A 21,326-nucleotide genomic window follows, 5' to 3' on the forward strand; every position below is an offset into this window, starting at 1 on the left:
ATCTGAAGAATGACCTAGCAGGTGAGCTAAAATCTGGAAGAGCATCCATTAAATCAGGGGTCTTCAAACTACAGTCCACGGGCCACATGCAAATACAAATATTGTATTTGTTCCCGTTTTGCTTTTTTACTTCAAAATAAGATATGTGCAGTGTGCATAGGAATTTGTTCATAGTTTTTTTTTTAAACTATAGTCTGGCCCTCCAATGGTCTGAGGGACAGTGAACTGGCCCCTGTTTAAAAAATTTGAGGACTCCTGCATTAAATAGTAGTCAGCGTACTTGCTTGAACTTTAAGGACACTCTGACCTTCAGAATTAAAACAAGGGGATAAACTAGAACCAGGATAGACACAAGAACCTGATCTTACCTGGTAGTCACCCTGACACACACCAGCTCTTACAGTAATTAAATTTATGTAAGAAAAAGATAACCTAATTAAAGAAAGTATCAAAAGTTACAGAACATGTTTCCAAATGGTGTTGCTGGCTAAGGAGCCAGAGGGTTGAATACTTGGATGCAACATCAACTTTTTCTGTGCCACAAAATTATATAATCACAAGCAGATCCTTTCCTCCACTTAGGTAGTAGTTTAGCTACCAACATGTATCTTTGGAAGTGCTCTTCAGAATAATAATGGGCTTATCTAATTTTTAGTGACTTTCTATTTATTTTTTAGCTCAAAAACACATCCTTTAATTAAAAATATGAATGTCCCCCAATACACTTTATTATTAGTGTCATCAAATTGTTTTTTCTGTTTCCAAATACAATAAATGTGCTAATTTTCTAAGGAGCACGCAGAAAGATAACAATAGCTTCACTTTAGAAGAGCTGAAGCCAGTGCTACCGATAAGTGTCAGAAGGAATTATTACACACAGACTTTTAAATAGGAGAAATAGAGCTCACTAAAGAAATATTTTTTTGAGTATGAATCACAAAGCTAATTATTATTGTTCACCTTTTCTAGATAGTTTCAAAGCCATTTTCTATGTGAAAACGCTATTGTAGTGTGTTTTCTTTCCACACTTGGATTACAAATCAAAAAACACGATGCCAGCTCTTTCTAGATTCATAAACTCGAATTAACTAGAGTAGTTCCCTTTACAGTAGCCGGAAGCATGCAGCAGATGGCACTAAGAACATTCAGCAAAGCAGCCAGGAAGAGGTCTTCCTTAATTGCTTCTTTGGGGTCAGAAAATTGTCTGACAAATGAGATATAGTAACTAACTGAATCCAGCCCTCTTAAGACAAGCTACACAATAGAAATTGCAAGTTCCATACACTGTCCTCTTCATTTAGAAGAACTTATTCAAAACAAACATAGAGATAATACCATGTTGAGCCTCTTCAAGAATTAGAATTTTGTGCTATTTTCTGAAATATGAGCCATCACAACCATTACTTTAAAATTCTCAGTTGAAACATGTTAATTTGTTTTAACTTTGGAAACATAATACAATGTGTGTCATTTTTATATTCCAGGAAAAAAATATGATTTGTACAATCGATGACAAAGCAAATACCTGAGTGTTTCCACAGTATGCAGTCCATGCTTTGACTTTGTGCCTGCCTTCTCTGCATTTCCACTGAAGCAGTGTTGGAGATGGTTTTGTCGCAGTTCTGCTCTTATTCTCTACTGAGTGCTTTTCTTGAGCAAACTGATATTTGCTGCAGGGTTGGATAGTTACGTTACAATATCTTTCAATATCCAATAATATGTGACTAAACCATGGATAAAAAGTGATCAAGGCTAATGTCTATTATGGAAAAAATAAAACTCAAGCAAATTTTTGAGTCAGCATTTTGCTTTTTTAAAATAACAACTACTATAGATTACTTTCTTTTGTATCCACAGTGCAAATTCCATCATTTTCTTGGTCCACAAGTAACTTTCATATAAATTTTTTTGCATCAATTGCATGTATTTATGTCAGAGTCATAAGGTGCAATGAGTCTTGAAATGCATTTACTATACAAAGGGAAAATAGTTTTTTAGTCCTCTTTCAGTAACTGAACCTTTATTTAAAGAAAGTAAATTCAGTAGATGATATGGATAAAACATTTTGGTGAACCTGCACCACAAAATGATATTGTCTCCATGAATGATTTGTGGTCACAATACTCTGTTATTCTACTTGGCCTCTGCCATCCATACATTCTCAAACTAATAGTTTTAAAATCTTTTTGTGATTTTTTGTGTGTGCTATTACTAATTGAGTTGTTTAATTAAGTCAATTCTATATACAATGCAGATGAAAATAAATAGTATGTCACCTGTTGCAGATATGTGGGTAGAGGTGTTGAGCATCATTCCTGTCTCATTTTTTTATGAGGAAAATATTCCCTCCAGATAAGTGTGTAGAGGGAAGAGGGACATCATGGTTGATGAGGTTAGAGGTCCTGAGAGCCCCATATATCAAATTATAACACAAACGGAGTACTGACTTGTGCATTCAATATTCATCATTTCTTGAAGGTTCCCCATCTATAATAATAAAAGTGTAATATGCTAATTAGACCAGACGTCCTTCTGGACATCATTCTGGATGAAGCTGGGGCTGCTAGGGAAGCCAGGGTCCTGGGTGCCAGAGGGAAGCCGGTGCTGGCAGCAAGGGAAAGAAGGCCTACTCTTGCACAAATTTCTTGCATTGGGCCTCTAGTCCTTAAGAACAGGTTATAATAACTTCTGCCAGCCCAACATGACAGCATGCACATGTAGATTGGGAGACCAATGGCTTTGGAAGGAATATAATATGTCCTCTTCCCAGCAGCATCTCTTAAAAGTAGAAATGACACTATGGCTTAGCAAACTTCCATTAACATCCTGTCAATGTGTGCCGGGATGAAAGAAGATACTACTTTTTTACTTAGGGCCTTACAATAGAATATTTCTCCTTTATTCTGAAGGGGCTTAATCACCTAGTGCAGAATTTTCCAAATCCTGTTCTATTGAATATTAGTGTTTCTAGAGATGTTAATAAGTGTTTTATAAAAAAAAGTTAACAATTTTTTAGATGTATTTTTATCTATCTTTATTGTTGAGAGTATTATAGATGTCCTCCTTTTTTTCCACCATTACCCCCATCCACACAGTTCCTGCCCCACCCCAGGCCTTCAGGGCACTATTGTCTGTGTCCATGGCCTGTCCCTATAATGCATTCTTCAGTTAATCTCTTCCCTCTTCCTTCTGAGATGCCTCAGTCTGTTCCAGGTATCCATGCCTCTGGTTCTATTTTATTCATCAGTTTATTTTATTCATTAGATTCCACATATAAGTGAGATCATGTGACATTTGTCCTTCTCTGACTGGCTTATTTTGCTTAGCATAATACTGTCCAGGTAGATGTATTTTTAAATCCAAGAAAAAGTTTAAGATATTTATATGTTTGTTTTCATTATTACGCTAGAATTTAACTTTCGAGAAATTCCCAAGAGTATTAGGAAGTGAAAAAAGGAAGTCCCTGACACATGCTGTTTATCAGTGTGTTAAAGGAGAGCAGCGTTCAGCGGTTCTTGGGTGCTGGGAGGCTGACGCGGACCATCTGCTCGTGCTGCATCTTCTGGTTTTGTAACTTGAACACACAGTCGTGACATTTCCAATGTTTAAGGTACATGAAACATTCATAGATCAATGAGTTCCTGTTGTGGTTCTGTCAATATATCATAAATTAAAAATTATTTTTGGATCAAATAAGTTGGAGATATGTCACTCTAGAGAGCAATTTTGCAGTTGTCAGTAGTCCACGAATAATAACAAAGTCTGCTCATTACCTAGAGGAAGAGGAACATGAAAAAATTCCCATCTTATATGATAAGTCGCTTTAAGCACTGGTCTACACAGAATAAATGGCATTGTTACTTGAAGATTTTTTAAAACTAATAAACTTTATTTCTAGTCCTGTTTTAGGGTATAGCAAAATGAGCAAAGAGTATGGAGAGTTCCCATATAGCTTCTGCCCCCACCCACAAAACCTCCCCCACTATTGACATTCTGAGCCACAGTGGTATACTTGTTACAATCAATTACCTGCATTAACCTCATTATTACCAAAAGTCCATAGTATATGTTAGGTTCACATTTTGTGTTGTTCTTTCTATGGGTTTTGACAAATGTATAATGGCATATATCTGCCATTGTAGTATTACACAGAATTATGTCACTGCCCTAAAATTCGTCTGGGCTCTACTTATTCATTCCCCCCTCCCCCTGCAACTCCTGGAAATCATTAATCTTCTTAGTCTCTCCATAGTTTTGCCTTTTCCTGAATGCGATATAGTTGGAATCATACAGTATGTAGCCTTTCAAGTTGACTGTTTTCTCTCAGTAATATGCACTTAAGTTTCCTCCATGTCTTCTCATGGTTTGATGACTCATTTCTTTTTGGTGCTAGATAATATTCTATTGTCTGGATGTACTATAGTTTATTTATCCAGTTTATTTGCCTACTGAAGGCAGTCTTGGTTTTTATTTGGCTTGAATTTTAATGAAGTTCAACTTACCAGATCTTTCTCCCAGGGATTGTGCTGTGGTGTTTTGTCTAAATAGTCACCACCATTCTCAATGCCATCTAGATTTTCTCCTATGTGCTCCTCTAGGAATTTTATTGTTTTGCATTTTTACATTTAGATCTAGATTCATTTTGAGTTAATTTTTGTTAAAGATGTAGGCCTGTGTCCAAATCATTTTTAAAAAATTCTTTATTGTTAAAAGTTTTACATATGTCTCCTTTTCCCCCAATTGACCTCTCCCTGCCTGCTCCCACCACCCCCAGCATATGCCCCCACCCTCCTATTATCTGTGTCCATTGGTCATGCTCATATACATACATAAATACAAGTCCTTTGATTGATCTCTTACCCTCCCCTCACCCTACCCGGCCTTCCCTCTGAGGTTTGACAGTTTTGCATGTGGATGTCCAGTTGTTCCAGTATATGTTTGTTGAAAAGGTTATTTTTGCTCCTTTAATCCTTTAATTGCTTTTTTAATCCTTTGTCAAAGATCAGTTGACTATGGGGGTCTATTTCTGGGCTCTACATTCAGTTCCATTGCTCTATTGCTCTATTTCTCATTATTATTATTATTATTATTATTTTTTTTTTTTTTACCAATACCACACTGTCTTGATTATTGTAGCTTTAGAATAAATCTTCAAGTTGGGTAGTGTCAGTTCTCTGACTTTGTTCTCCTTCAATATTGAATTGGCTATTGTGTGTCTTTGCCTCCCCATATAAACTTTAGGAGCAGTTTTTCAATATCCACAAAATAACTTGCTGGGATTTAGTTGGGATTGTGGTTAATCTACAGATCAAGTTGGGAAGAACTGACGTGTTGACACTATTACTTTCTGTCCACAAACATGGAGTATCTCTCCATTTATTTAGTTCTTTCTTGACATCTTTCCTCCAAACCTTTAGTTTGTATCATATAGATCTTGTACATATTTTGTTAAAAATATAAGGAGTTTTTTAAAGTATTAATGGAAATGGTAATGTGTGTGGTGTTTTCTTGATGTTATAACATTTATTAAAATAATGTTATGGGGAAATAGCAATAGCAAAGAACCAAAGTATTGCAATGCAAGCTATATAAATTCCCAACTAAAACCCCAAAGTATCCAATGTATTCATTCATTAGCTAACTAAAAAGTCCAAGAAATACAAAACACCCAATCTACTAAAATACTGCAAAACAACTGGCAATTTTTAATGATCAAAATTGTGGATTTTGCATTTTCTATCATGTTCTCAATCAAGAAAAAAGTTATTTTTAAATGTTATATAACATACATATCAAACAAGATAGAAAAATAAATTATAAACTTATAACAATAGCTGTAAATATATTATCTTACATGTTTCTCATAGGCAATAAGTTGAAACTACTAAGATGATAAAGACAAAAATACATGTCAGCTGTATGGTAACATACAAGCAACACTCCTACCTACCCATGCTAAAAAATTACATAATACTGTCAAAAGTCTTAAAAATTACATATTTTAATAAAAAGGTTCAATAAAGATAATACCAAGAACCAAGGCATTCAGAGATTTCAAAAGTCATGCTTATTTTCAGTTTATCTAAAATTTATGTCAAGTTTTCAACTTTGTTCAGACCCAACATTACTCATAAATATCACACATTTACTTCATACATTTACTTTTTTCACCATAAAAGACCTTTGGTAAACATTTAAAATGAATGGTGGTATGTTTTTAATTTCAAATTCCACTTGTTCATTGCCGGTATATAGGGAAGCGATAGCCTTTTTATATTAACTTTGTATCCTGCAACTTTCCTGTAATTGCTTATTAGGTTTAGGATTTTTGATGTTGTTGGTTCAGGTTTTGCATAATCATGTCATCTGCAAACAAAAACAGTTTTATTTATTCCTTCCCAATCTGTATACTTTAGTGTCTTTTTCTTATCTTACTATACTAGATAGGACTTCTGATATGATGTTGGAAAGCAGTGATGAGAAAGGACATCCTTGCCTTTGTTCCTGATCTTGGTGGAAATGCTTCAAGTATCTTACCATTAAGTATGATGTTAGCTGTAGAGACTTTGTAGATATTCTTTATCAAATTGAAGACGTTCCTCTCTATTCCAAATTTGTTGAGAGGTTTATTTTTTAAATCATAAGTGCATATTAAATTTTGTCAATTTTCTTCCTGCATCTTTTAATATACAATATTTCTTCTTTAGCCTGTTGATGATAGGCTACATTAATTGATTTTGAAATGTTGAATGGGCCTTGCATATTTGGGATAAATCTTACTTGACTGGGGTATATCATTCTTTTTATATATTGTTGGATTTGATTTTCTAATATTTAACTGAAGATTTTTACATCTGTGGTTATGGGAGAGATTGGTCTGTAGTTTTCCTTTTTTTGGAATACCTTTTTTGGTTTTGGTATTAGGGTAATGCTGGTCTTATGGAATTAATTAAGAAGTATCCCCTCTACCTCAATCTTTTGGAAGAGGTTTTAGAAAATTGGCATAATTTCTTCCTGAAATGTTTGGTAGAATTTACCAATGGAATTCAATCCATGTGGGTCTAGTGCTTTTTGTTTTGGGAGGTTATTATTGGTTTAATTTCTTTAACAGGTGTAGGTATATTCAGATTGTCTATTTATTTTGTTTTTTTAAATAAGATTATATTTTTTAAGGAATTTGTCCACTAACTTCACTTTTTCAACTATTAACCTGTTCTATTAGTCTGATTATTTTTTATGCATTGGTCAGTAGCTGAATTTGAGAATAGAATATTTTCCTTCTAAATCTGAAGAGATGAGATATATATTTTTGTAACAATTAGTTGATTTGTTATATTAAACCTTATTTTCTCAACATTCCTCCAAAAAATCCCATTTATGTAAATAAAATGTGTATTTGATTAAGTGGCAAGATCACCAAAAATTTTTAAATAACAAGTTTTACCAAAGATGAAGTTTGTGGTATTTTGACATACTCAGCAAGTGTGAATTAACACTCAAATTGCTATCAGTAATGGTATTAACCTCACAAGACTATGATTACCATGAACTATTAAAACTTTATCTTATACTTTAGAAATATAAGCTACATTTTGAATTAACTTATATCTGTAACTTGAGAATTTTAGAAGTGGAACAAAACCACATTATCATTATTGTTGAAGTCTTGAGTAGTTAATATCTTTAACTACTAATGATATATTCTCTTATTTTTAGGAGAAAACAGAAAAAGGCAAAGAATTAAAAGATCATTTACTGATATTTCATGTTCTGCTGTGCATAGTCTGAATATCAAGAGCGGATATGGATCCTAAAACAGCACTCAAAAGCTTCTGCTTCAAAATGTGACACTCTAGGGGACTCTCAAATGTCTAGTCACTTTTCACTGTGGCATTTACTATAGAAAATCGAACAGAATGTCTGGTTGTACTTTTCCATCCCTAGTGGCTTTCCAAATGCCAAATGACATTGCTGGCCGGAATGATGCTTAGTATTTCTTTTTCCTAAGTATGTATTTTAAAGCTGTTTTCACACCATTAAGTTCAATAGGGTCAAGTAAGTCATAGTCTCTGCTCTCAAGGAGCTTACATGTTATCAAGGGAAAGAGATGCATAGAAAACTAACCCAAAAGACTATGCTCTTTGTGGAAACACAGGGGAGGAAGCTGGTAATTCTTCTGAAAGGGTTCCAGTGGTTCTCAGCCTTCTGGCCCTTTAAATACAGTTTCTCATGTTGTGACCCAACCATAAAATTATTTTCGTGGCTACTTCATAACTGTGATGTTGCTACTGTTATGAATCGTAATGTAAATATCTGATATGCAGGATGGTCTTAGGCGACCCCTGTGAAAGGGTCATTCGACCGCCAAAGGGGTCTTGACCCACTGGTTGAGAACCACTGGAGACAAACTTTTACAGGTGAGGTGGGATTTAGAGCTTGCACTTGACCAGTGAATTAATTCCACAGAAAAAAAATGTCTGAGGGAAATGAGGAGAAGTGAAAGAAGCACACTCAGACAAATTTTTGAACATGTAAGATTGTATAATTGCTTATTAAAAATAACCTTTAATATGGTTATTAGAAAATTAAGAAAGATGCTCAAAGCTGTAAGAAATGGAGCTATAGCTTTGGACATTAAGGAAGAAGGATTCATTACTTCCTTCCCAACTTGATCACTTTCTAATGAGTATAAAAATCAAAGGATATAAAAATGCTTGCATTTTAGCTGCCATTTGAGTATTTATTATAGGCAAGGCATGGTGCTAACTTCTTTGCACAGGCTATCCCAATTGATTCTGTTAATAATTCTCACAGGTATTTTTATTTCAATTTTATATCTGGAAAAATACAAAGGTTAGTAAAGGTTAAATAAACTTCCTGAGGTCACTTGGCTAGTAGATGATACAAGAAGGATTCAAATCCATGCTAACTTCAAAGTTCATTCATGATCTTAGCCACTACATTGCACTATCTCATTGGCAAGAGATGTGCTGGAAAGCATGTCCAAAAACCCAGACACACATGGGCCTAACTTCTAGAAAGAAGCGCTCAGGTTGGGGTCTTATCTGGAAGTAATCTGCAGAGACTGAGTTCAGAGCACTTACCATGTCAGTTTTGTTTTTTTAAGATGACTTTAGCAATCCTGCTATTTGATTTCATAGTTTAGGAGCATATCCCTCCTTATATCTAGGGTTAGAGCAGAGTTTTGTCTGTTGACATTCTATCTCCTTGGTACATGACTGCAAAATTCTAACTTATATACATGGAAAATCCTGGTCTCTACCCTTACAATTCCATTGATTTAGTTTTTTTTTTTTTTTTATTCTGTTTGTAATTCTAGGACTCGATATCAAACTAGGAATTTTCCACTGTAATAAATTCAGATTGCTCTGCTTGGGAAATGTGAGATGGGGGTTGGACATGGGAGACTGTTAATTTTGGCTGAGTATTCCTAGATAGATACCCAAAAAGGGAAGTTGCGCTGGCAGTGTTTCTGTCTCAATTTGCATTTCTGTGGCCCACAGGCTGCAGGAAAAAAAAGTGTCTGGCAGACTGCCTAGTAGTTGATATAAATGTATGAGGGTTATAGAGTCCAGGTGGGTGCTGGTCAAATGACTGACTTCTGAGATTGACCAAAGGTAGTCTATAATAGGCCATTCTTCCTAAAGTTACTACTCAGAAATACATCAACCGGTCACATTTCTCATCAAGTTTTTTGTTTTACAGATGAGATAGTGCTTTTACAAAGTGAAATCCAACCTTAATTCACCTATTTCATACCTCTTTGAATACCATGAACAGTCCTGATGGTGAGCTACCCATGAACACTCTTTCTCTCTATTAATGATCTATTTAAAAATTTGCATTGAAAAAGGCAGTAGATTCCAGCACTTGATTCAAATTTTATATCACAAATTAGGCTAAAAATCATCTTAACTAAACTTTTCAGTTTAGAGATATGCTTGAAATGGGAATTGTAAAATTTAGATATCTTGGAGAATTTTTGTGTTCATAGGCAAGTTTCAGCAAGCCTTACTTGGATCACAGTGAAAATGATGTGTTCTTGTTTGCTTTGTTTTTTTCTTTTAATCTATTAAATGCATCATGCAGAAAGGGAGAATACCTTGAATGCTTTTGTATCCAGTATGCCGAGTATGCATATCACTTGTAAGCAAAAGGATATCGTTACAGAAATTGATTTAAAGATTTAACACTGGGGAGATAATTTTACTATGACAAAGTTAATATATTCAGTAATGGAATTACTACATTGGCAAACCTCCTAATTGGAATTTTGTCTTTATATAAATCACAAAGCACTTGTACCTTATAAATGAAATAGTACACCCACCCAGATGATTATCATTTAATATGAGCTTGCAATTCATATAAATTTGGACTTCAATTATTAAAACATGTGCTTAATTTATATCTTTAAGTTATTACTCATTTGTAACTCTAGTAAAATAAAGAATGGGATGCTTTAATATTTTTCTGTTCTGATATGTTAGAGATAAAAATTTAAGATGGACACTGTAATAGTAGGTGCTATAAATTATAAATAATTTTATTAAAGAAAATAACTTACCTGTTATTATCACTAATATTGTCAGTATCATGATTGTTAAGAATAATGATATAAAATCTTAAAAGAACTAATAATAAAATCCCTCCCTCCCCAGATTATTATGACCTTACAGGGTAAAATTACTGAACATTATAAAAAACAAATACATATAATTAACAATTCATCTTTATTAAGGGCAACATGTTTTAACAAATGTGGTCTCAGAAATTAGGGGGGAAAGCAGGAAAATACACCAATTATATGTAATTAAATAACCGGGAAATAAATGATATTGCTTTACTTAAATATTTGAAGTGAAAAAGAGAATGAAAACCTCAATATATTACTTCCAGTTATAGAAAGAGTGGTACAAAGAGTCAAAATAAAGAAATTGAGAAGTGGCAAATCAACTATGAGTGTAATTTCTCCTTTGACTTGAGTCCACGTAGACTAACTGTATAGAGGAGAACTGGAAATAGGTAAAGGACCTAACAAAATGCACTTCTCCTAATTTCTGTTTCCTTAACATTGTATTAAAATAATGTTCTTAGTAAGCTTTTCCTTGCCATCATTCATACAATTCCAGCAGAGGCTACTTCATTCTCAGGAGCTGAATGGTAAGTGACCACCCTGCCCCTACACAATGCATAAAACAACAGGCCCTGCATAGAATAAGGCTCCAGGCTCTGGGCCATAACTCCCCCAAGGTCTGCAATGAAGCAGGTGGAGACATTTGGAATATGCAGCTGAATGTGTGGACCTTAAGCCCAGGAGAGAGTTTGGTTTTCTTACAGGGGTAGTTAACTGTAGGGCGTGGCTATAGGGTTAAGCCTCGGACTGACCTGTTGGCAAAACCACAAACAAGTCCCAGCTTAGAGGGCACAGTCCTCTTAGCATAATTAGGCTTGACCTTATGTTGGCTTCCTAGATCTTATCTGGGAAGCTAATGGGCTGCCAAAAACAAGTGAAACTCACAAGAACATTGTAACTATGGTGACCACTACCTTGTTTACCTCTGGCTATAAAATAAAGGATCTCTGGATCTCTTGCCTCTGGATCTCTCTCTGTGGCCTCAGCCAGGCACAGGAAGATCCACCTAGACCCAGCTTATTCTCTCTGTCTGTCATTTCTTCATCCATTTGCTGCCCTCACTCAGGCTTGTGAACCTTTGGCTGAGCTGGCTCGGCACAGTGTACAATGTAGGAGTGGGCGATATAACTGCAGGAATTCAAATATGCTCCATGAGAAACATAGAGTGAAGACAGAACTTACGGAAATAAAAATGATAAGGATGAGCCACAGAAGAAAATCCACAGGACAGTTAGCTAGATAGCCTATTTTATAAAACGGGAAGAGGCACAGTTTCAAGCATGATGCGCCAAGCATAGTGTCAAATGATGCAGGAAGATAGTGCTTAAACGACTGTGGGTTTGTCCAGTAGAAGTTAATTGGGAGCGTTAGCATGTGTAGACTGAGTGGATGGTGAGTGTGGGAGCCAGATTGCTGCTTTCCTAGGTGAATTAGACGTGAGGAGCAGTGGAAAGCCAGTTTTGTCTCCGCTGGCATTGATTTATGCTATTATTTCTACCACAGAAATGCTAGAAGAAGAAACAGGATAGCGTAGTGCCATAGGCCACCAACTGCAGTCACCTTGAGGGGAGTTTATTTAATATTTATTTTTTACTAATGTCTGGGCCTCACTCCAAACCAATTATATCTGAATCTCAGAGGATGGGAGCCAAATATTGCTATTTCAAAATAGCAATCCAGGTAATTCTAATGTTTTGCTAGAATTGAGGATCACTGGATTAATTAGTTAAGAACATGGTTTCCACTGTCAAACTACAGCAGGAAGTCCAGGGTGGGTTGGTGGCGGGGGAGGGGGGAGGTGTAAGAGGTCAACCGAAGGACTTGTGTTCATGCATATAAGCAAAACCAATGGGCACAAGACACTGGGGGGTAGGGGAGGCCAGGGGAAGGTCAACGTGGGGGGGGGGGAAGGAGACATATGTAATACTCTTTGTGATACTTTAAGCAATTAAAAAAAAAAAGAAGAAGAACATGGTTCCCAGAATCGGCTTCACAGCTTTAGTTTAAATGTCAGCCTCACCATCTGCTGGCTGCGTGACTTCTCAGCCTCAGTTTCTTTATCAAAGAAGTGGGAATGATAATAGTATTTTCCTCATTGGAAGAAAGATTAAATGACATAAAGTATATCAAACATTTGGCATGGTACTATTTATTATTGATTGCTGTGGTATGGAGAGAGAGAGAGAGAGAGAGAGAGAGAGAGAGAGAGAGAGAGAGAGAGAGAGAGAGAATCCGCCACCCCACTGATGACCATGTACTAATCAAGAGATGAGGAGAGACAGGTTTTGTAATTCTTTCCTCCGCTTATACTTCATGCCACCCACTCAACAGCTCTGATCCTGCTGCGCCTTAGTAATAGCTTGTCAAAAGTTTCTTGCTTTATTCTTGTTGCACATAGTGTTGAACTTGATCATCTACTTCCTTGCTATGTCTTTCTCTGGTTTAGACAGCCACTTTTGCATATAGGGTGTTGATTTAAGGCAACTCATTATTCTGGCTGTTTTCTTCAACATTTCTTTTAAGATGAGGTGCAAAACTTCCTGAACAGAGATGGACCAGTCAGAGTAGAGAATGATCACCTCACTTCATCTGTACCGTTTACTTCTATTAATACAGAGATCAAATTCATTTGTAGCAACTTTTCTATTTACTATACTTTCTTACTGTATTTTAAAATAACTGTCAGACCTTACATATGCTCCTAGTAATTCTATTGTGTTGGATTTGATCCACTATTCTAACTTCTGAAGGACATTGGGTATTGGTTATAGCCTACATTTTATTAGCTAATTTTCTCATTTTCGTATAATCTGCTACACAGATAAAGATTACTTCTACTTTACCACCTGAGACTAAGAAGAGCCTTGTTGCCCAACACTCACCAATGAGTCAGCACTTTTAGGGCATGGTCATTCCACAAGTTATACATTTACCTTATGGTGCCCAATCTCCATTTATCTATATCCATATCCCAAGGTACTCAAATGTACTGGTAAAGCTTCTTTTCCACAAGTCTTTATTATTTTCTGAGTGTTCCCATGAACTTAGCTTTTAACAATCAAAAGATTTAAAAGAAATTATAGTAGATCCTTCAACCCTCTTGTGACACTTACAGACATTTATTGAAGCTAAAATATGTGTTATTGTAGTAATTAAGAAAACCATTCAATTTTGAAACCCATCCTGGCTTATCTGCAAAATGTATAGCTTCTCTGGGAAACATTGACTAGAATTGTTTTTGGAAAACAGCAAAATTCTCATTCTTCCATTCATGAGCAACCCAGAAACAGAAGGCCCAGGTATCCTTTGCTGCTCTGGCAGAGTGATGTCTTCTCTGCTTTCAACTCAATTAGAAAAATATCTCAAGGTGTAAGTCTCCTTTAATCCCCACATAATTAGTCTTCAAACATTAATTTTCATAGTTCTTTTTTCCCCTGAATTGGCATTCTGTGGCTTTGGGGGCACAATAACATTTTTTAGGTGATTTGTTTAAATTTTTATTATGTCATATTTTACTAGTATACATACAAAGACATGTAATGAGTAAGGTATGATGGCTAGTAATAAAATAAATATTCATTCCCCAATTTAAGAAGTAGGAAAAAAATAGAATTAGATCATCACTAAACCATTGTGCTTTTCCGTATTGAATTTTACTGCTTTCCTTCTGGGAAGTTTTAAGGAATTCACTCAATTTCTTTTAAATTTTTTGTTTAACATCTTTTTCTTTTAAAAATATTATCACATAAACAATATACTTAGTTATGTTTGCTTGCATATTTTATTTTTTAAATATGAGGTAAACATCAATATGTTTAGAACCATAAGGACCAAAGTGGAGCTCTGCATCGTAAGTTTTATTAGTAAGCAGATTGGCTGCACACTGGACAATCTGCTGCTGGTTGGATCCTCCCTTAGGCAGGGAGATGCTTTTAAAAATGCTGTTACAGACTGTGTATCTCTACTGCTCACTTGCCAATGTACTCCTTTACTTTTACTTTTTAAAAAGTTACAGGCAGTACATGCAATAATTTTGCTGATGTTCATAGAACATTAAAAAATAAAAAACATTTAACTCAAATTTTGATGTAACAATAACTGCAGGAATAGTCAAGTACACTGACAACTGAACCGTGATTGTGCTGTTGAATTTATATAATGGCTAAGTTGGCTGTATATACAAGTACTAAACTTCAGATACTCAGATAGTGATTAGTCAAGGGTCTTTCGTCTAGATCTTATGAAATCCCCTGGTCCTTTTTGTTTAATATAATTTTATTTATTTTAATGAGGAAGTGGGAGGGAGAGATAGAAACATCAATGATGAGAGAGAATCATTGATCCGCTGCCCTCTACACTCCCCACTCAGGGGATTGAGCCTGCAATCTGGGCATGTGCCCTGACTGGGAATCATATGGTAACCTCCTGGTTCATAGTTCGAAGCTCAACCACTGAGCCATGTCGGCTGGGCTCCTCTGGTTCTTTTTATAGCATCTCTATTCTCCTTGCCTGTCTGTCTAGCTTCTCATGTATTTGTTGATTCATTTTTATTCTACCTGAATGTTGCCTCTCTCCATATCTGACTTTTCTTAACCCCCTATTGTTTGGTATCTGCCTTCATGTCATGTCTGTCTCTACAAGTCTCTCATTTTTGCTTCACCCAGGACGCAGAATAAATTTAAATTCTGATTTAAGATTCCAGATTGAAACCTGAGGAGACTCTGGCCAGATCTAAAATAAGTTGTGTGATCACAAGGAGAGAGAGATGCAAAAACTTCAAGGGTAGGGTAACAGATACATAGATAGACAAGGAGGAAGTGAGACAGGTGGGGATAAATTTTAGTACCAGATGAAAACTAGGAAGACAGCTAATTTTAAAGTTAAAGGAAATCTACACAAACCACTTTTGAAAAACTGAGATTTTTAACGGCTTGATTTGTTCGCAATTTGCATTGAAGGCCTCTGGTTCTGGATGATTGAAATGCAAGTATAGTGTTCTTATTTTATCATGGATTGCTAGGACTTGATCATATATAAGGTAACCAGGTTCTGTTTTTTTTTCTCTTTTAAATTGTAAATACTCCCCCCCTTTTTTTCTTTATTGATTAAGGTATTACATATGTGTCCTTATCCCCCCATTGCCCCTGCTCATGACCTCACCTCCCCGGTGTCTGTGTCCATTGGTTATGCTTATATGCATGCGTACAAGTCCTTTGGTTGATCTCTCCCCCTCACCTCCACCCACCCTCCCCTTCCTTCCCTCTGAGGTTTGATGGTCTGATCGATGCTTCTCTGTCTCTGGATCTGTCTTTGTTAATCAGTTTATGTTGTTCATTGTATTCCACAAATGAGTGAGATCATGTGATATTTATCTTTCTCTGACCAACTTATTTCACTTAGCAAAATGCTCTCCAGGTCCATCCATGCTGTTGCAAATGGTAGATACTATTTGAGAATAGTAGTGCAATTAAGTAAATATTAAACATTAGTGTAAGTAGACTTTATTTATTTATTTTTTATTTATTTACTAGAGGCCCAGTGCATGGATTCGTGGGGTCCCTCAGCCTGGCCTGCAGCCTCTCGTAATCTGGGACCCCTCAGGGGATGTTGGAGAGCCAGCTTTGCCTGATCCCTGCAGGCCAGGCGGAGGGACCCCACCAGTGCATGAATCCGTGCACCAGGCCTCTAGTATGCATATAAGAGCTTTGGTTAATCTCTTTCCACCCTCCCCCCTCTTCCCTTCCCCCTGAGATTCATCAGTTTGTTCCATGTTTCCGTGCCTGTGGTTCCCACTCCTGCGTTGAGCATCTGCCCCCTGGTGGTCAGTGCTCATCATAGCTACCGGCCAGTTGGTCAGCCAGTCAGCCAGTCGCTTAGGCTTTTATATATATTAAGATTAGTAGCCCAGTGCATGAAATTCATGCACATTAAAAGGGTATTAATTATAAGAAATATTTTAATATTGCTATTTGCCCTTTCTCTATAATAGAAGTGTCAGAGATGAAAGAAAGTTGGTAAAATGTATATGAAAATCTCCCTCCTGTCAGAGTCTGGGGTGCACCACGGGACCCAGGGTCAAGTCCCCACCCACCTGCACGAGCCTCAAAATCGTGCGAGACCCAGACCCAGCCGGCACCACCCACATCAAGCCCTGCAAGGCAGGAGGTGCAGCCTCGGGTCCCCCTGCCTGGTCTCAGGTCCCCCATCCCTGGTGCGAGGGCGCGAGGGCACAAGGGCACAAGGGCGTAAGGGTGCAAGGGGCGAGGGCATGAGGGTGCGACAACCATTTGCATATTAGCTCTTTATTATATAGGATTATTTTATTGTCTAAAGTTTTATATGTCTCCTTTTTCCCCAGTTGACCCTCCCCCCCAGCCATTCCTACCCCGGGCAAACCCCCACCACCCTAGTGTCTGTGTCCATTGGTTATGCTAATATGCATGCATACAAGTCCTTTGGTTGCTCTCTAACCTCCACTCCTCTGCCATTTGTCTCTGGATCTAATCTTGTTCATCAAATTATGTTGATCATTATATCCCACATATGAGTGAGATCACATGATATTTATCTTTCTCCGACTGGCTTATTTCGTGTAGCATAATGTTCTCCAATTCCATCCATGCTATTGTAAATGGTAAAAGTTCCTTCTTTTTTTATAGCAGCATAGTATTCCATTGTGTAGATGTACCACAGTTTTTTAATCCACTCGTCTGCTGATGGGCACTTAGGCTGTTTCCAAATCTTAGCTATGGTAAATTGTGCTGCTATGAACATAGGGGTGCATCACAGGTTCTGTTTTAATAAATCTTTCATCCAGCCTGTAATATAAATAACTGGTATTTTAGCCCTCGCTGGTTTTTCTCAGTGGTTAAAGCATGGGCCCTGGGACTGAAGGGTCACAGGTTGGATTCTGTTAAGGGCACGTACCTGGGTTGCAGGATTGATCCCTGGTGCTGGCTGGGCACGTGCAGGAGGCAACCAATCGGTGTGTCTCTTGTACATCAATGTTTCTCTCTCTCTTTGTCTCTTCTCCTCCCTTTAATGGAAAAATATCCTGGGGTAAGTATTACCAAAGATAAAAGTAAAAATTGGTGATTTTGTTTGCAACTTTGTGTTGTGATTGTATTGTCCTTCTATTGTTTAAACACCCGTGGCATCCCTTAGTAGACTATAAACCTCTATTTGTCAGGATAAGACTCTGGTACTAGACAATAAAAATTAATCTCTTGAATATTAAATAAACATTCAGGGAAAGGTGATTGCTGAGACAACCAGGAATAAAAGGAAGGAATGGGAGGCAGGAGTGGTGTTTCTCTATTACAAATCTGTCACTAAACTTTCACTGTTAGCTGTCATGATTTCCACAATCTTACATTGAACTGAATTCTATGTGGTTTTCAGTCTCAGCTTTGAGTGCCTTTATGCAGCCAAGCACACCGAAGCCGAGGAGGAACTGAGTGATGTGACAGGTCGCACTCCCAGGTGAAGCTTTTGTGTCAGACTTCATTGGGCATCTGAGGAGAACTAGGGCTCCAAGAAAAACATACAATTTTTACAATTTACAATTCTGCGAAGAAGAGACATTTTCAATTGTGGCTACTACAGCTATCACCTGTGCTCTCTCTTCAGGGAAATCTCTAGGCAGCTGAGAGTGGCTGCCTGAGTCCTGGGGTCCTGAAAGACTCCCCGGGATATTCTAAACGTGAGGAGAAGTGATGGCCGTAGGAAGTCCCCTAAGTTGATGTTTCTCAAACTTTAATGTGCTTACAACTCAGCTGGGGATGTGAATGAAAAGCAAATTCCACAGATTCTGATGTGGTGTGTCTGGGGTTGGGCCTGAGAAGCTGCCTTTCTGGGAAGCTTCCAGGTGCTTCTGCGTTGCTATTTTAAGGACCAAACTTTGACAAGTACTGCCCTCAGCAGTCACTTCCCTGTGGTTACTTCCATCAGGAATTTGGAAAGGTCTCTATGAATATATACAACCCAAGAATCGGCATCTGGAGGGCTGTCCACAGATAGGAGAGGGAGAAGAACACACCTGCCAAGCCAGCCATGTCAGCAGAATCAACCCTGGAAGTCAGTGTGGTGATACATGACACCGTTCCCAGCCAAGAACCACTGCCTTGAATAAAGAGATGAGCTCTGGTTGTGACCCAGAACTGTGACCCTCACACAGAACCCAGGTGCAACCAACACTAATGAATGAAGCCCACATTGGCCGGAGCCTGCAGTGGTGAGTGACCATTTGGGCATGCAGGCAACCCTGTAATATATTTTTATTTAATATATTTTATTGATTTTTTACAGAGAGGAAGGGAGAAGAATAGAAAGCTAGAAACATCGATGAGAAAGAACCATCGATCAGTTGCCTCCTGCACACTCCCTACTGGGGATGTGCCCACAACCAAGGTACATGCCCTTGACTGGAATCGAACCTGGGACCCTTGAGTCCGCAGGGTGATGCTCTATCCACTGAGCCAAACCGGTTAGGGCAACCCTGTAATATAGAGTAGTGAGCAAGACCCAGGCTTTTGGGTGGAACAGTCTGCTGTAGAAGACCTGCACAGCCACTCAGCTGTGTTCCTTAGAAAGTTGTTTAACCCTTCTGGGCCTTATTTTCTCCATTTATAGAGATATTTAAAATACCTTCTTCCCAGAGTTGTTATAAAACATACAGAAGCACTGACCACCATGCCTGATACTTCAAAAGTGCTCAATAAAGATGAGTGACTATGCTTCCAGCAAAGTAAATTTTGCCTTTGATGTTATCTAGTGACATCATCAGAATAAAGACTTTTAAAAATATTTTAATGTGACAAATGCAAAATATTTACACAGGCGCTGGAAATTTTTGTAAGTTATTTGGACCAGAGTATATAAATTATCTTTTAAAGATTAGTGCAGTTACTGTTTTTGTGATAATAACTATGTCTGGCTAAAGGGTTCCTGGGCCATTTCCTCTAAATTTGAATTCTAACTTGGGGAAAATTTTATCTCACATGTTAGCAAATTCTAACAAAGAATGCCAGTCATTTCTGATTATCATGACAACTGGATGTTTTTCTGGCATACCTTCTCAATAGTCAGCTTAATTCTGAGTTCTCACAGAATACGTATTGTGTTTATTCATTCATTTCTTTCCATTCTTTATTGCACATGATCTATTTCTATTGCCATGGGATAGCTATTTAATGACAATATATATTTTTTTACTTTCTTTCCATCATCTCCACAGTTACTGTTGTGTGAGGTTGATTCTAGCTTTGAAGTTGATGGGAAGGAAAAGAGAAACTTATTTAATAAAGTGATTTTTTCCACTTCATTTGCTTTTGCATCTTTTTATCTGTGACTCATATTAAGCAAGTGTAACATTTGTTCCAAGGGATCTTTTGAAATACATTGTTGGCTGTCACATGCATGATTGATTTTAAACGTATGCTTGAATCCTTCTTACCAGACTAAACCCCTGGGACAGCAAAACACACTGTAAAAAGGGCTCTTCTGTCATTGTCAGGTACTCCTGTCACCTTTGACTTAACCCTTGTATTGTAAACAATCTCTGCATCTCTAGTTCTCACATGTCTCCTCGAAAGGGTATCTCTCTGACATCACCCCATTCATCCTCTCTTGGTCCTTGACTCTAGTTGTCCCTCTCCTTGCATGCCATATTCACTTTCCCGTATCCATTTGAAAGCAGCCTGCACTTCTCTGGTTACTGTGGCTCAGCAATGAGTCATGGAAACTACTCAAGACTTGTCTCTCTCGATTTATCCTACCCGCCATATCCTGTTGTTTGTCTGCCTTTCAGCTGCCCTTGTCACAGATGCTTTCTCACTTGCCTTCTTCAGTGCTATTCCTCATTTAAATTCTTTAACTTTGAATTGCCAGCCCTATCTTCATTTTTTTATTTTAAATATTTGTATTAATTATTTTTAAAATGTAGTGATTTGGCTAAATGACAGTGTCTCTCCATAATATGAACTATGTAATACTATTATGTGCTAAATTTAATTAGTTCTAATTAGTGTTTCAAACTCAAGTGGTCATTTGACTATTCTCATCTCCCTTCAATAGCAGAGGGACACACATTTTCAGAGTATAGGTTCAAAAGCTTGATTTCTGTTTCCCTTAAAATCTTGTTATTTTTACAGTTTTTTAAGAGAACAGCTGTATTTAATTTTTATGATTTTTGAGACTCCAGCTATATTCAATTGGACCAATTTCACAATACATTAAATTTAATGTCACTAGAATATTGGGTAAGTGCTAGTTTAATTTTTTAAAATTTTCTATTCATTATTCTGTACAAGTTTCCACTGTACATTAGATATTCTTCTACTCTTGCTCACACAGTGAACAAGCATACACCAGCCCTTAGCCTCAGGTCCATAGGTCTACCCTGGGAAGGGTATCCGGGCAGTGACACTCAGGGTGCCGTTGTCACCCACGAAACTGGCCTCCTCCCGGGAGCACTGGAAAGCTCCAGGCCCCGAGGAGCACAAGCCAGGCCAGCTGGGTGGGTGCAAAGAACTCCATGCACAGAGCTCCTTGCCTGGTGCCGAGCAGCTTTCCTCCCTGGGACAGCAGAGAAGTATGCCCAACTACTTAGGGTAAAATCATGCCCCTGGGAAAGAATCAACAAGCTGAGGCAAGATGTCTCAAAACCCTC

Source organism: Myotis myotis, unplaced genomic scaffold (assembly GCF_014108235.1).
Source record: "Myotis myotis isolate mMyoMyo1 unplaced genomic scaffold, mMyoMyo1.p scaffold_m19_p_7, whole genome shotgun sequence".
Lineage (NCBI taxonomy): Eukaryota > Metazoa > Chordata > Mammalia > Chiroptera > Vespertilionidae > Myotis > Myotis myotis.